This window comes from Plectropomus leopardus, chromosome 1 (assembly GCF_026936395.1).
Source record: "Plectropomus leopardus strain MGB_pleo_1.0 chromosome 1, ASM2693639v1, whole genome shotgun sequence".
Taxonomy (NCBI): Eukaryota; Metazoa; Chordata; class Actinopteri; order Perciformes; family Serranidae; genus Plectropomus; species Plectropomus leopardus.
The window spans coordinates 2,338,849-2,356,779 of NC_142176.1; positions in this window are offsets into that span (position 1 = coordinate 2,338,849).

Genomic DNA, 17,931 nt, shown 5'->3' on the forward strand with positions numbered 1-17,931 from the left:
AAGGGCCAAAAACGCATTAATATTGCATGACCAAAAATGGACCAAAAAAGCGAGGCTATAGTATGGCGAAAATGTCAAAATATGACATGTCCCAAAAACAGCTGAAAATACCTCAAAACAACTTAAAATAGCGTGAAACGATGCGCCATAGTACTATTTTTCGCAAAAACGGCCAAAAACGCAATAATATTGCATGACCAAAAATTGACCAAAAAAGCAAGGCTATAGTATGGCAAAAATGTCAAAATATGACATGTCCCAAAAACAGCTGAAAACACCTCAAAACAACTTTAAATAGCGTGAAAAGACACAACATAGCATAGAATGTTGCAAAAAATACCAAAAACGCAATAATATTGCATGACCAAAAATTGACCAAAGAAGCAAGGCTATAGTATGGCAAAAATGTCAAAATATGACATGTCCCAAAAACAGCTGAAAACACCTCAAAACAACTTAAAATAGCGTGAAAAGACACACCATAACATAGAATGTTGCAAAAAACGCCAAAAACGCAATAATATTGCATGGCCAAAAATTGACCAAAGAAGCAAGGCTATAGTATGGCGAAAATGTCAAAATATGACATGTCCCAAAAACAGCTGAAAACACCTCAAAACAGTTTAAAATAGTGTGAAACGATACGCCATAGTACTATTTTTCGCAAAAAACGGCCAAAAACGCAATAATAATACATGACCAAAAATTGACCAGAAAAGCAAGGCTATAGTATGGCAAAAATCTCAAAATATGACATGTCCCAAAAACAGCTGAAAACACCTCAAAACAGTTTAAAATAGCGTGAAACGATATGCCATAGTACTATTCTTTTGCAGGAAGGGCCAAAAACGCAATAATATTGCATGACCAAAAATGACCAAAAAAGCAAGGCTATAGTATGGCAAAAATGTCAAAATATGACATGTCCCACAAACAGCTGAAAACACCTCAAAACAACTTAAAATAGCGTGAAACAACACGCCATAGTATTATTTTTTTGCAAAAACGGCCAAATATGCGATAATAACGCGTGACCAAAAATTGACCAAAAAAGCAAGGCTATAGTATGGCAAAAATGTCAAAATATGACATGTCCCAAAAACAGCTGAAAACACCTCAAAACAATTTAAAATAGCGTGAAACAACACGCCATAGTATTATTTTTTTGCAAAAACGGCCAAATATGCGATAATAACGCGTGACCAAAAATTGACCAAAAAAGCAAGGCTATAGTATGGCGAAAATGTCAAAATATGACATGTCCCAAAAACAGCTGAAAACACCTCAAAACAGTTTAAAATAGTGTGAAACGATACGCCATAGTACTATTTTTCGCAAAAAACGGCCAAAAACGCAATAATAATACATGACCAAAAATTGACCAAAGAATCAAGGCTATAGTATGGCAAAAATGTCAAAATATGACATGTCCCAAAAACAGCTGAAAACACCTCAAAACAGTTTAAAATAGCGTGAAACGATACGCCATAGTACTATTCTTTTGCAAGAAGGGCCAAAGACGCAATAATATTGCATGACCAAAAATGGACCAAAAAAGCAAGGCTATAGTATGGCAAAAATGTCAAAATATGACATGTCCCAAAAACAGCTGAAAACACCTCAAAACAACTTAAAATAGCGTGAAACAACACGCCATAGTATTATTTTTTTGCAAAAACGGCCAAATATGCGATAATAACGCGTGACCAAAAATTGACCAAAAAAGCAAGGCTATAGTATGGCGAAAATGTCAAAATATGACATGTCCCAAAAACAGCTGAAAACACCTCAAAACAACTTTAAATAGCGTGAAAAGACACGCCATAGCATAGAATGTTGCAAAAAATACCAAAAACGCAATAATATTGCATGACCAAAAATTGACCAAAGAAGCAAGGCTATAGTATGGCAAAAATGTCAAAATATGACATGTCCCAAAAACAGCTAAAAACACCTCAAAACAGTTTAAAATAGCGTGAAACGATATGCCATAGTACTATTCTTTTGCAAAAACGGCCAAAAACGCTTATAATATTGCATGACCAAAATTGACCAAAAAGCAAGGCTATAGTATGGCAAAAATGTCAAAATATGACATGTCCCAAAAACAGCTGAAAACACCTCAAAACAACTTAAAATAGCGTGAAAAGACACACCATAACATAGAATGTTGCAAAAAACGCCAAAAACGCAATAATATTGCATGACCAAAAATTGACCAAAAAAGCAAGGCTATAGTATGGCGAAAATGTCAAAATATGACATGTCCCAAAAACAGCTGAAAACACCTCAAAACAGTTTAAAATAGTGTGAAACGATACGCCATAGTACTATTTTTCGCAAAAAACGGCCAAAAATGCAATAATAATACATGACCAAAAATTGACCAAAGAAGCAAGGCTATAGTATGGCAAAAATGTCAAAATATGACATGTCCCAAAAACAGCTGAAAACACCTCAAAACAGTTTAAAATAGCGTGAAACGATACGCCATAGTACTATTCTTTTGCAAGAAGGGCCAAAAACGCATTAATATTGCATGACCAAAAATGGACCAAAAAAGCAAGGCATGGCAAAAATGTCAAAATATGACATGTCCCAAAAACAGCTGAAAACACCTCAAAACAGTTTAAAATAGCGTGAAACGATACGCCATAGTACTATTCTTTTGCAAGAAGGGCCAAAGACGCAATAATATTGCATGACCAAAAATTGACCAAAGAAGCAAGGCTATAGTATGGCAAAAATGTCAAAATATGACATGTCCCAAAAACAGCTGAAAACACCTCAAAACAGTTTAAAATAGCGTGAAACGATACGCCATAGTACTATTCTTTTGCAAGAAGGGCCAAAGACGCAATAATATTGCATGACCAAAAATGGACCAAAAAAGCAAGGCTATAGTATGGCAAAAATGTCAAAATATGACATGTCCCAAAAACAGCTGAAAACACCTCAAAACAACTTAAAATAGCGTGAAACAACACGCCATAGTATTATTTTTTTGCAAAAACGGCCAAATATGCGATAATAACGCGTGACCAAAAATTGACCAAAAAAGCAAGGCTATAGTATGGCGAAAATGTCAAAATATGACATGTCCCAAAAACAGCTGAAAACACCTCAAAACAGTTTAAAATAGCATGAAACAACACACCATAGTACTATTTTTCGCAAAAATGGCCAAAAATGCTATAATAACGTGTATCGAAAAATGACCAAAAAAGCAAGGCTATAGTATGGCAAAAATGTCAAAATATGACATGTCCCAAAAACAGCTGAAAATACCTCAAAACAACTTAAAATAGCGTGAAACGATGCGCCATAGTACTATTTTTCGCAAAAACGGCCAAAAACGCAATAATATTGCATGACCAAAAATTGACCAAAAAAGCAAGGCTATAGTATGGCAAAAATGTCAAAATATGACATGTCCCAAAAACAGCTGAAAACACCTCAAAACAACTTTAAATAGCGTGAAAAGACACAACATAGCATAGAATGTTGCAAAAAATACCAAAAACGCAATAATATTGCATGACCAAAAATTGACCAAAGAAGCAAGGCTATAGTATGGCAAAAATGTCAAAATATGACATGTCCCAAAAACAGCTGAAAACACCTCAAAACAACTTAAAATAGCGTGAAAAGACACACCATAACATAGAATGTTGCAAAAAATGCCAAAAACGCAATAATATTGCATGACCAAAAATTGACCAAAAAAGCAAGGCTATAGTATGGCGAAAATGTCAAAATATGACATGTCCCAAAAACAGCTGAAAACACCTCAAAACAGTTTAAAATAGCATGAAACAACACACCATAGTACTATTTTTCGCAAAAACGGCCAAAAATGCTATAATAACCTGTATCAAAAAATGACCAAAAAAGCAAGGCCATAGTATGGCAAAAATGTCAAAATATGACATGTCCCAAAAACAGCTGAAAACACCTCAAAACAACTTAAAATAGCGTGAAACGATATGCCATAGTACTATTCTTTTGCAAGAAGGGCCAAAAACGCATTAATATTGCATGACCAAAAATTGACCAAAAAAGCAAGGCTATAGTATGGCAAAAATGTCAAAATATGACATGTCCCAAAAACAGCTGAAAACACCTCAAAACAACTTTAAATAGCGTGAAAAGACACAACATAGCATAGAATGTTGCAAAAAATACCAAAAACGCAATAATATTGCATGACCAAAAATTGACCAAAGAAGCAAGGCTATAGTATGGCAAAAATGTCAAAATATGACATGTCCCAAAAACAGCTGAAAACACCTCAAAACAACTTAAAATAGCGTGAAAAGACACACCATAACATAGAATGTTGCAAAAAATGCCAAAAACGCAATAATATTGCATGACCAAAAATTGACCAAAAAAGCAAGGCTATAGTATGGCGAAAATGTCAAAATATGACATGTCCCAAAAACAGCTGAAAACACCTCAAAACAGTTTAAAATAGCATGAAACAACACACCATAGTACTATTTTTCGCAAAAACGGCCAAAAATGCTATAATAACGTGTATCAAAAAATGACCAAAAAAGCAAGGCCATAGTATGGCAAAAATGTCAAAATATGACATGTCCCAAAAACAGCTGAAAACACCTCAAAACAACTTTAAATAGCGTGAAAAGACACAACATAGCATAGAATGTTGCAAAAAATACCAAAAACGCAATAATATTGCATGACCAAAAATTGACCAAAGAAGCAAGGCTATAGTATGGCAAAAATGTCAAAATATGACATGTCCCAAAAACAGCTGAAAACACCTCAAAACAACTTAAAATAGCGTGAAAAGACACACCATAACATAGAATGTTGCAAAAAACGCCAAAAACGCAATAATATTGCATGACCAAAAATTGACCAAAAAAGCAAGGCTATAGTATGGCGAAAATGTCAAAATATGACATGTCCCAAAAACAGCTGAAAACACCTCAAAACAGTTTAAAATAGTGTGAAACGATACGCCATAGTACTATTTTTCGCAAAAAACGGCCAAAAATGCAATAATAATACATGACCAAAAATTGACCAAAGAAGCAAGGCTATAGTATGGCAAAAATCTCAAAATATGACATGTCCCAAAAACAGCTGAAAACACCTCAAAACAGTTTAAAATAGCGTGAAACGATATGCCATAGTACTATTCTTTTGCAGGAAGGGCCAAAAACGCAATAATATTGCATGACCAAAAATGACCAAAAAAGCAAGGCTATAGTATGGCAAAAATGTCAAAATATGACATGTCCCACAAACAGCTGAAAACACCTCAAAACAACTTAAAATAGCGTGAAACAACACGCCATAGTATTATTTTGTTGCAAAAACGGCCAAATATGCGATAATAACGCTGCGGACCAAAAATTTACCAAAAAAGCAAGGCTATAGTATGGCAAAAATGTCAAAATATGACATGTCCCAAAAACAGCTGAAAACACCTCAAAACAGCTTAAAATAGCGTGAAACAACACGCCATAGTATTATTTTTTTGCAAAAACGGCCAAATATGCGATAATAACGCGTGACCAAAAATTGACCAAAAAAGCAAGGCTATAGTATGGCGAAAATGTCAAAATATGACATGTCCCAAAAACAGCTGAAAACACCTCAAAACAGTTTAAAATAGCATGAAACAACACACCATAGTACTATTTTTCGCAAAAATGGCCAAAAATGCTATAATATAGTATATCGAAAAATGACCAAAAAAGCAAGGCTATAGTATGGCAAAAATGTCAAAATATGACATGTCCCAAAAACAGCTGAAAACACCTCAAAACAACTTAAAATAGCGTGAAACGATATGCCATAGTACTATTCTTTTGCAAGAAGGGCCAAAAACGCATTAATATTGCATGACCAAAAATGGACCAAAAAAGCAAGGCTATAGTATGGCAAAAATGTCAAAATATGACATGTCCCAAAAACAGCTGAAAATACCTCAAAACAACTTAAAATAGCGTGAAACGATGCGCCATAGTACTATTTTTCGCAAAAACGGCCAAAAACGCAATAATATTGCATGACCAAAAATTGACCAAAAAAGCAAGGCTATAGTATGGCAAAAATGTCAAAATATGACATGTCCCAAAAACAGCTGAAAACACCTCAAAACAACTTTAAATAGCGTGAAAAGACACAACATAGCATAGAATGTTGCAAAAAATACCAAAAACGCAATAATATTGCATGACCAAAAATTGACCAAAGAAGCAAGGCTATAGTATGGCAAAAATGTCAAAATATGACATGTCCCAAAAACAGCTGAAAACACCTCAAAACAACTTAAAATAGCGTGAAAAGACACACCATAACATAGAATGTTGCAAAAAACGCCAAAAACGCAATAATATTGCATGACCAAAAATTGACCAAAAAAGCAAGGCTATAGTATGGCGAAAATGTCAAAATATGACATGTCCCAAAAACAGCTGAAAACACCTCAAAACAGTTTAAAATAGTGTGAAACGATACGCCATAGTACTATTTTTCGCAAAAAACGGCCAAAAATGCAATAATAATACATGACCAAAAATTGACCAAAGAAGCAAGGCTATAGTATGGCAAAAATCTCAAAATATGACATGTCCCAAAAACAGCTGAAAACACCTCAAAACAGTTTAAAATAGCGTGAAACGATATGCCATAGTACTATTCTTTTGCAGGAAGGGCCAAAACGCAATAATATTGCATGACCAAAAATGACCAAAAAGCAAGGCTATAGTATGGCAAAAATGTCAAAATATGACATGTCCCACAAACAGCTGAAAACACCTCAAAACAACTTAAAATAGCGTGAAACAACACGCCATAGTATTATTTTTTTGCAAAAACGGCCAAATATGCGATAATAACGCGTGACCAAAATTTACCAAAAAGCAAGGCTATAGTATGGCAAAAATGTCAAAATATGACATGTCCCAAAAACAGCTGAAAACACCTCAAAACAATTTAAAATAGCGTGAAACAACACGCCATAGTATTATTTTTTTGCAAAAACGGCCAAATATGCGATAATAACGCGTGACCAAAAATTGACCAAAAAAGCAAGGCTATAGTATGGCGAAAATGTCAAAATATGACATGTCCCAAAAACAGCTGAAAACACCTCAAAACAGTTTAAAATAGTGTGAAACGATACGCCATAGTACTATTTTTCGCAAAAAACGGCCAAAAACGCAATAATAATACATGACCAAAAATTGACCAAAGAATCAAGGCTATAGTATGGCAAAAATGTCAAAATATGACATGTCCCAAAAACAGCTGAAAACACCTCAAAACAGTTTAAAATAGCGTGAAACGATACGCCATAGTACTATTCTTTTGCAAGAAGGGCCAAAAACGCAATAATATTGCATGACCAAAAATGGACCAAAAAAGCAAGGCTATAGTATGGCAAAAATGTCAAAATATGACATGTCCCAAAAACAGCTGAAAACACCTCAAAACAACTTAAAATAGCGTGAAACAACACGCCATAGTATTATTTTTTTGCAAAACGCCAAATATGCGATAATAACGCGTGACCAAAAATTGACCAAAAAGCAAGGCTATAGTATGGCAAAATGTCAAAATATGACATGTCCCAAAAACAGCTGAAAACACCTCAAAACAACTGTAAATAGCGTGAAAAGACACGCAATAGCATAGAATGTTGCAAAAAATACCAAAAACGCAATAATATTGCATGACCAAAAATTGACCAAAGAAGCAAGGCTATAGTATGGCAAAAATGTCAAAATATGACATGTCCCAAAAACAGCTAAAAACACCTCAAAACAGTTTAAAATAGCGTGAAACGATATGCCATAGTACTATTCTTTTGCAAAAACGGCCAAAAACGCTATAATATTGCATGACCAAAAATTGACCAAAAAAGCAAGGCTATAGTATGGCAAAAATGTCAAAATATGACATGTCCCAAAAACAGCTGAAAACACCTCAAAACAACTTAAAATAGCGTGAAAAGACACACCATAACATAGAATGTTGCAAAAAACGCCAAAAACGCAATAATATTGCATGACCAAAAATTGACCAAAAAAGCAAGGCTATAGTATGGCGAAAATGTCAAAATATGACATGTCCCAAAAACAGCTGAAAACACCTCAAAACAGTTTAAAATAGTGTGAAACGATACGCCATAGTACTATTTTTCGCAAAAAACGGCCAAAAATGCAATAATAATACATGACCAAAAATTGACCAAAGAAGCAAGGCTATAGTATGGCAAAAATGTCAAAATATGACATGTCCCAAAAACAGCTGAAAACACCTCAAAACAGTTTAAAATAGCGTGAAACGATACGCCATAGTACTATTCTTTTGCAAGAAGGGCCAAAAACGCATTAATATTGCATGACCAAAAATGGACCAAAAAAGCAAGGCATGGCAAAAATGTCAAAATATGACATGTCCCAAAAACAGCTGAAAACACCTCAAAACAGTTTAAAATAGCGTGAAACGATACGCCATAGTACTATTCTTTTGCAAGAAGGGCCAAAGACGCAATAATATTGCATGACCAAAAATTGACCAAAGAAGCAAGGCTATAGTATGGCAAAAATGTCAAAATATGACATGTCCCAAAAACAGCTGAAAACACCTCAAAACAACTTAAAATAGCGTGAAACAACACGCCATAGTATTATTTTTTTGCAAAAACGGCCAAATATGCGATAATAACGCGTGACCAAAAATTGACCAAAAAAGCAAGGCTATAGTATGGCGAAAATGTCAAAATATGACATGTCCCAAAAACAGCTGAAAACACCTCAAAACAGTTTAAAATAGCATGAAACAACACACCATAGTACTATTTTTCGCAAAAATGGCCAAAAATGCTATAATAACGTGTATCGAAAAATGACCAAAAAAGCAAGGCTATAGTATGGCAAAAATGTCAAAATATGACATGTCCCACAAACAGCTGAAAACACCTCAAAACAACTTAAAATAGCGTGAAACAACACGCCATAGTATTATTTTTTTGCAAAAACGGCCAAATATGCGATAATAACGTGTGACCAAAAATTTACCAAAAAAGCAAGGCTATAGTATGGCGAAAATGTCAAAATATGACATGTCCCAAAAACAGCTGAAAACACCTCAAAACAGTTTAAAATAGTGTGAAACGATACGCCATAGTACTATTTTTCGCAAAAAACGGCCAAAAACGCAATAATAATACATGACCAAAAATTGACCAAAGAAGCAAGGCTATAGTATGGCAAAAATGTCAAAATATGACATGTCCCAAAAACAGCTGAAAACACCTCAAAACAGTTTAAAATAGCGTGAAACGATACGCCATAGTACTATTCTTTTGCAAGAAGGGCCAAAGACGCAATAATATTGCATGACCAAAAATGGACCAAAAAAGCAAGGCTATAGTATGGCAAAAATGTCAAAATATGACATGTCCCAAAAACAGCTGAAAACACCTCAAAACAACTTAAAATAGCGTGAAACAACACGCCATAGTATTATTTTTTGCAAAACGCCAAATATGCGATAATAACGCTGTGACCAAAAATTGACCAAAAAGCAAGGCTATAGTATGGCGAAAATGTCAAAATATGACATGTCCCAAAAACAGCTGAAAACACCTCAAAACAGTTTAAAATAGCATGAAACAACACACCATAGTACTATTTTTCGCAAAAATGGCCAAAAATGCTATAATAACGTGTATCGAAAAATGACCAAAAAAGCAAGGCTATAGTATGGCAAAAATGTCAAAATATGACATGTCCCAAAAACAGCTGAAAATACCTCAAAACAACTTAAAATAGCGTGAAACGATGCGTATAGTACTATTTTTTTAAAACGGCCAAAACGCAATAATATTGCATGACCAAAATTGACCAAAAAGCAAGGCTATAGTATGGCAAAATGTCAAAATATGACATGTCCCAAAACAGCTGAAAACACCTCAAAACAACTTTAAATAGCGTGAAAAGACACAACATAGCATAGAATGTTGCAAAAAATACCAAAAACGCAATAATATTGCATGACCAAAAATTGACCAAAGAAGCAAGGCTATAGTATGGCAAAAATGTCAAAATATGACATGTCCCAAAAACAGCTGAAAACACCTCAAAACAACTTAAAATAGCGTGAAAAGACACACCATAACATAGAATGTTGCAAAAAATGCCAAAACGCAATAATATTGCATGACCAAAAATTGACCAAAAAGCAAGGCTATAGTATGGCGAAAATGTCAAAATATGACATGTCCCAAAAACAGCTGAAAACACCTCAAAACAGTTTAAAATAGCATGAAACAACACACCATAGTACTATTTTTGGAAAAAACGGCCAAAAATGCTATAATAACCTGTATCAAAAAATGACCAAAAAAGCAAGGCCATAGTATGGCAAAAATGTCAAAATATGACATGTCCCAAAAACAGCTGAAAACACCTCAAAACAACTTAAAATAGCGTGAAACGATATGCCATAGTACTATTCTTTTGCAAGAAGGGCCAAAAACGCATTAATATTGCATGACCAAAAATTGACCAAAAAAGCAAGGCTATAGTATGGCAAAAATGTCAAAATATGACATGTCCCAAAAACAGCTGAAAACACCTCAAAACAACTTTAAATAGCGTGAAAAGACACAACATAGCATAGAATGTTGCAAAAAATACCAAAAACGCAATAATATTGCATGACCAAAAATTGACCAAAGAAGCAAGGCTATAGTATGGCAAAAATGTCAAAATATGACATGTCCCAAAAACAGCTGAAAACACCTCAAAACAACTTAAAATAGCGTGAAAAGACACACCATAACATAGAATGTTGCAAAATGCCAAAACGCAATAATATTGCATGACCAAAATTGACCAAAAAGCAAGGCTATAGTATGGCGAAAATGTCAAAATATGACATGTCCCAAAACAGCTGAAAACACCTCAAAACAGTTTAAAATAGCATGAAACAACACACCATAGTACTATTTTTCGCAAAAACGGCCAAAAATGCAATAATAACGAATGACCAAAAAAGCAAGGCTATAGTATGGCAAAAATGTCAAAATATGACATGTCCCAAAAACAGCTGAAAACACCTCAAAACAACTTAAAATAGCGTGAAACGATATGCCATAGTACTATTCTTTTGCAAAAACGGCCAAAAACGCATTAATATTGCATGACCAAAAATTGACCAAAAAAGCAAGGCTATAGTATGGCAAAAATGTCAAAATATGACATGTCCCAAAAACAGCTCAAAACACCTCAAAACAGTTTAAAATAGTGTGAAACGATACGCCATAGTACTATTTTTCGCAAAAAACGGCCAAAAATGCAATAATAATACATGACCAAAAATTGACCAAAGAAGCAAGGCTATAGTATGGCAAAAATCTCAAAATATGACATGTCCCAAAAACAGCTGAAAACACCTCAAAACAGTTTAAAATAGCGTGAAACGATATGCCATAGTACTATTCTTTTGCAGGAAGGGCCAAAAACGCAATAATATTGCATGACCAAAAATGGACCAAAAAAGCAAGGCTATAGTATGGCAAAATGTCAAAATATGACATGTCCCAAAAACAGCTGAAAACACCTCAAAACAGTTTAAAATAGCGTGAAACGACACGCCATAGTACTATTCTTTTGCAAGAAATGCCAAAAACGCAATAATATTGCATGACCAAAATGGACCAAAAAGCAAGGCTATAGTATGGCAAAAATGTCAAAATATGACATGTCCCAAAAACAGCTCAAAACACCTCAAAACAGTTTAAAATAGCGTGAAACGATACGCCATAGTACTATTCTTTTGCAAGAAGGGCCAAAAACGCAATAATATTGCATGACCAAAAATGGACCAAAAAAGCAAGGCTGTAGTATGGCAAAAATGTCAAAATATGACATGTCCCAAAAACAGCTGAAAACACCTCAAAACAACTTAAAATAGCGTGAAACAACACGCCATAGTATTATTTTTTTTGCAAAAACAGCCAAATATGCGATAATAACGCGTGACCAAAAATGGACCAAAAAAGCAAGGCTATAGTATGGCGAAAATGTCAAAATATGACATGTCCCAAAAACAGCTGAAAACACCTCAAAACAGTTTAAAATAGCATGAAACAACACACCATAGTACTATTTTTCGCAAAAATGGCCAAAAATGCTATAATAACGTGTATCGAAAAATGACCAAAAAAGCAAGGCTATAGTATGGCAAAAATGTCAAAATATGACATGTCCCAAAAACAGCTGAAAACACCTCAAAACAACTTAAAATAGCGTGAAAAGACACACCATAACATAGAATGTTGCAAAAAACGCCAAAAACGCAATAATATTGCATGACCAAAAATTGACCAAAAAAGCAAGGCTATAGTATGGCGAAAATGTCAAAATATGACATGTCCCAAAAACAGCTGAAAACACCTCAAAACAGTTTAAAATAGCGTGAAACGATACGCCATAGTACTATTTTTCGCAAAAAACGGCCAAAAACGCAATAATATTGCATGACCAAAAATTGACCAAAGAAGCAAGGCTATAGTATGGCAAAAATGTCAAAATATGACATGTCCCAAAAACAGCTGAAAACACCTCAAAACAACTTAAAATAGCGTGAAACAACACGCCATAGTATTATTTTTTTGCAAAAACGGCCAAATATGCGATAATAACGCATGACCAAAAATTGACCAAAAAAGCAAGGCTATAGTATGGCAAAAATGTCAAAATATGACATGTCCCAAAAACAGCTGAAAACACCTCAAAACAGTTTAAAATAGCATGAAACAACACACCATAGTACTATTTTTCGCAAAAACGGCCAAAAATACTATAATAACGTGTATCGAAAAATGACCAAAAAAGCAAGGCTATAGTATGGCAAAAATGTCAAAATATGACATGTCCCAAAAACAGCTGAAAACACCTCAAAACAACTTTAAATAGCGTGAAAAGACACAACATAGCATAGAATGTTGCAAAAAATACCAAAAACGCAATAATATTGCATGACCAAAAATTGACCAAAGAAGCAAGGCTATAGTATGGCAAAAATGTCAAAATATGACATGTCCCAAAAACAGCTGAAAACACCTCAAAACAGTTTAAAATAGCGTGAAACGATACGCCATAGTACTATTCTTTTGCAAAAACGGCCAAAGACGCAATAATATTGCATGACCAAAAATTGACCAAAAAAGCAAGGCTATAGTATGGCAAAAATGTCAAAATATGACATGTCCCAAAAACAGCTGAAAACACCTCAAAACAACTTAAAATAGCGTGAAACGATATGCCATAGTACTATTCTTTTGCAAGAAGGGCCAAAAACGCATTAATATTGCATGACCAAAAATTGACCAAAAAAGCAAGGCTATAGTATGGCAAAAATGTCAAAATATGACATGTCCCAAAAACAGCTGAAAACACCTCAAAACAACTTTAAATAGCGTGAAAAGACACAACATAGCATAGAATGTTGCAAAAAATACCAAAAACGCAATAATATTGCATGACCAAAAATTGACCAAAAAAGTAAGGCTATAGTATGACAAAAATGTCAAAATATGACATGTCCCAAAAACAGCTCAAAACACCTCAAAACAGTTTAAAATAGCGTGAAACGATGCGCCATAGTACTATTTTTCGCAAAAAATGCCAAAAACGCAATAATAATGCATGACCAAAAATTGACCAAAGAAGCAAGGCTATAGTATGGCAAAAATGTCAAAATATGACATGTCCCAAAAACAGCTGAAAACACCTCAAAACAGTTTAAAATAGCATGAAACAACACACCATAGTACTATTTTTCGCAAAAACGGCCAAAAATGCTATAATAACGTGTATCGAAAAATGACCAAAAAAGCAAGGCTATAGTATGGCAAAAATGTCAAAATATGACATGTCCCAAAAACAGCTAAAAACACCTCAAAACAACTTAAAATAGCGTGAAACGATGCGCCATAGTACTATTTTTCGCAAAAACGGCCAAAAACGCAATAATATTGCATGACCAAAAATTGACCAAAAAAGCAAGGCTATAGTATGGCAAAAATGTCAAAATATGACATGTCCCAAAAACAGCTGAAAACACCTCAAAACAACTTAAAATAGCGTGAAACGATACGCCATATCATATTTTACGGGTTCCAGTTTTGTTTTTGGTTGTTGTGTGTCTTTAGGGTTTGTGGCGGACTCATTTTTCAGGCAGCCTGACTGATGACATCATCTGAGGTTCATCACGTCGTCGTGGATTCCTTCCTTCCGTGCCACGGGGTCTTCTTCTTCCTGTGTCTGGTTGTGCTTTTTGTGTTTAGGGATTATTGATGTTCCACCACCCGCCGCCCACTTCCTTTGTTCATTTGTTAGTGTGTGTGTTGCATGCTTGATGCCCGGCCAATTCAGACTTTTATACTTGTGTTGAACAATAAACTTTATTCCCACCTGTTAAACACCACAGTGCAGTGTTGCTTCCCTTTGTACATAGACTTAACATCTGTGGGCTGTAACAGCATACAATGTTACAAAAACGCCATAATAACACAAGTCTAAAAATGACCGAAAAGGTAAAAAATAGTTTGGCAAAAATGTCAAAATATGACATGTCCCAAAAACAGCTGAAAACACCTCAAAACAACTTAAAAAAGCGTGAAACAACACGCCATAGTATTATTTTTTTGCAAAAATACCAAAAAACGCAATATTGCATGACCAAAAATTGACCAAAAAAGCAAGGCTATAGTATGGCAAAATGTCAAAATATGACATGTCCCAAAACAGCTGAAAACACCTCAAAACAGTTTAAAATAGCATGAAACAACACACCATAGTACTATTTTTACATAAAAATGCCAAAATACTATAATAATGCATAACCAAACTTTGACCAAAAAAGCAAGGCTATAGTATGGCAAAAATGTCAAAATATGACATGTCCCAAAAACAGCTGAAAACACCTCAAAACAACTTTAAATAGCGTGAAAAGACACAACATAGCATAGAATGTTGCAAAAAATACCAAAAACGCAATAATATTGCATGACCAAAAATTGACCAAAAAAGTAAGGCTATAGTATGACAAAAATGTCAAAATATGACATGTCCCAAAAACAGCTCAAAACACCTCAAAACAACTTAAAATAGCGTGAAACGATGCGCCATAGTACTATTTTTCGCAAAAAGCCAAAGCATAATAATATTGCATGACCAAAAATTGACCAAAAAAGTAAGGCTATAGTATGACAAAAATGTCAAAATATGACATGTCCCAAAAACAGCTCAAAACACCTCAAAACAGTTTAAAATAGCGTGAAACGACACATAGTACTATTTTTTGCAAAAATGCCAAAACGCAATAATAATGCATGACAAAAATTGACCAAAGAAGCAAGGCTATAGTATGGCAAAATGTCAAAATATGACATGTCCCCAAAACAGCTGAAAACACCTCAAAACAAGTTTAAAATAGCGTGAAAAAGACACACCATAGTACTAGAATGTTGCAAAAAATGCCAAAAACGCATAATAATATTGCATGACCAAAAATTGACCAAAAAGCAAGGCTATAGTATGGCGAAAATGTCAAATATGACATGTCCCAAAAACAGCTGAAAACACCTCAAAACAGTTTAAAATAGCATGAAACAACACACCATAGTACTATTTTTTTGCAAAAGCGGCCAAAATGCTATAATAGCGTGTATCGAAAAATGACCAAAAAAGCAAGGCTATAGTATGGCAAAAATGTCAAAATATGACATGTCCCAAAAACAGCTGAAAACACCTCAAAACAACTTAAAATAGCGTGAAACGATACGCCATATCATATTTTACGGGTTCCAGTTTTGTTTTTGGTTGTTGTGTGTCTTTAGGGTTTGTGGCGGACTCATTTTTCAGGCAGCCTGACTGATGACATCATCTGAGGTTCATCACGTCGTCGTGGATTCCTTCCTTCCGTGCCACGGGGTCTTCTTCTTCCTGTGTCTGGTTGTGCTTTTTGTGTTTAGGGATTATTGATGTTCCACCACCCGCCGCCCACTTCCTTTGTTCATTTGTTAGTGTGTGTGTTGCATGCTTGATGCCCGGCCAATTCAGACTTTTATACTTGTGTTGAACAATAAACTTTATTCCCACCTGTTAAACACCACAGTGCAGTGTTGCTTCCCTTTGTACATAGACTTAACATCTGTGGGCTGTAACAGCATACAATGTTACAAAAACGCTATAATAACACAAGTCTAAAAATGACCGAAAAGGTAAAAAATAGTTTGGCAAAAATGTCAAAATATGACATGTCCCAAAAACAGCTGAAAACACCTCAAAACAACTTAAAATAGCATGAAACAACACGCCATAGTATTATTTTTCGCAAAAAACGGCCAAAAACGCAATGATATTGCATGACCAAAAATTGACCAAAAAAGCAAGGCTATAGTATGGCAAAAATGTCAAAATATGACATGTCCCAAAAACAGCTGAAAACACCTCAAAACAGTTTAAAATAGCGTGAAACGATACGCCATAGCATAGAATGTTGCAAAGACAGCCAAAAACGCCATAATAACGCATGTTGAAATATTTTCAGTAGTTTTTGGGACATGTCATATTTTGACGTTTTTGCCATACTATAGCCTTGCCTTTTTGGTGTTTTTTTGTCATACCAAATTATCGCGTTTTTGGACGTTTTTGCAAAACAATAATGCTATGGCGTGTCTTTTCACGCTATTTGAAGCTGTTTTGAGGTGTTTTCAGCTGTTTTTGGGACATGTCATATTTTGACATTTTTGCCATAGTATAGCCTTGCTTTTTTGGTAATTTTTTGGACATGCACTTTAATGGCGTTTTTCGCGGTTGTTGTAACATTCTATGCTATGGCGTGTCTTTTCACGCTATTTTATGCTGTTTTGAGGACAGGTCATATTTTGACACTTTTGACATACCATAGTATGCGGATTTTGGCCATTTTTTTGACATGCTAAATCACAACATTGTTTGCTATGGTGTGAGCATACAAGCTTTAATAAGTCGATTTCAGTCATTATTGGGACATTTCAAAATTTGGCATTTCTCGCCATACTACGCTGTGCAGATTTTGGCCATTTCTTTGATATGCGTAATTTTAACGTTTTCTGTTTTTTTTCCCCCTACATTATATGCTATGGTGCCCTCTACACGCTGTAATAAGTCGTTTTCAGTCATTTTTTGGACATTTCAAAATGTGTCTTTTTTTGCTATACTATACTATGCGGTTTTTGGCCATTTTTTCAACATGCTAAATTAGCAGGTTTTTGGACTTTTCGGCCTCAACTTCCACTTTGTACGATATTGTGCCACTCTAAAAGCTGTAATATGTGGTTTACAGACATTTTTGGGACATGACAAAATTTGACTTTTTCGACACTTTTTTTACTATGTGATTTTTAGCCATTTTTTCGACATGCTATATTAGGACTTTTTGGGCTTTTTTGGCCATTTTTTCAACATGCTGTACTATGGTTTGTCACTACGAGCTATAATAAACGGTTTTCAGCGATTTCTTGGACGTGTCAAAATTTGAAATTTTTCGCTTTACTATTTTATGCGATTTCTGGCCATTTTGTTAACGTCATATTATGACTTTTTGGCTGTTTTTTTCAACATGTTATACTACGACCCTTTTTTACGAGCGATAAGAGGTTTTCAGCGATTTTTTGGAAATGTCAAAACTGGACGTTTTCTGCCATGCTATAGTTTTTGGGTTTCTGGCCATTTTTTCGACATAAATTATGATGTTTTTGGCCTTTATTTTCGACACTGTACTCTATGACATGACCCTTAAGCTCTAGCATGTCAGTTTCTGCCATCTCTTTGTCAAAATGTTATGTCACTTTGCGTTCTTTTTTGACATGCTATATTATGATGTTTG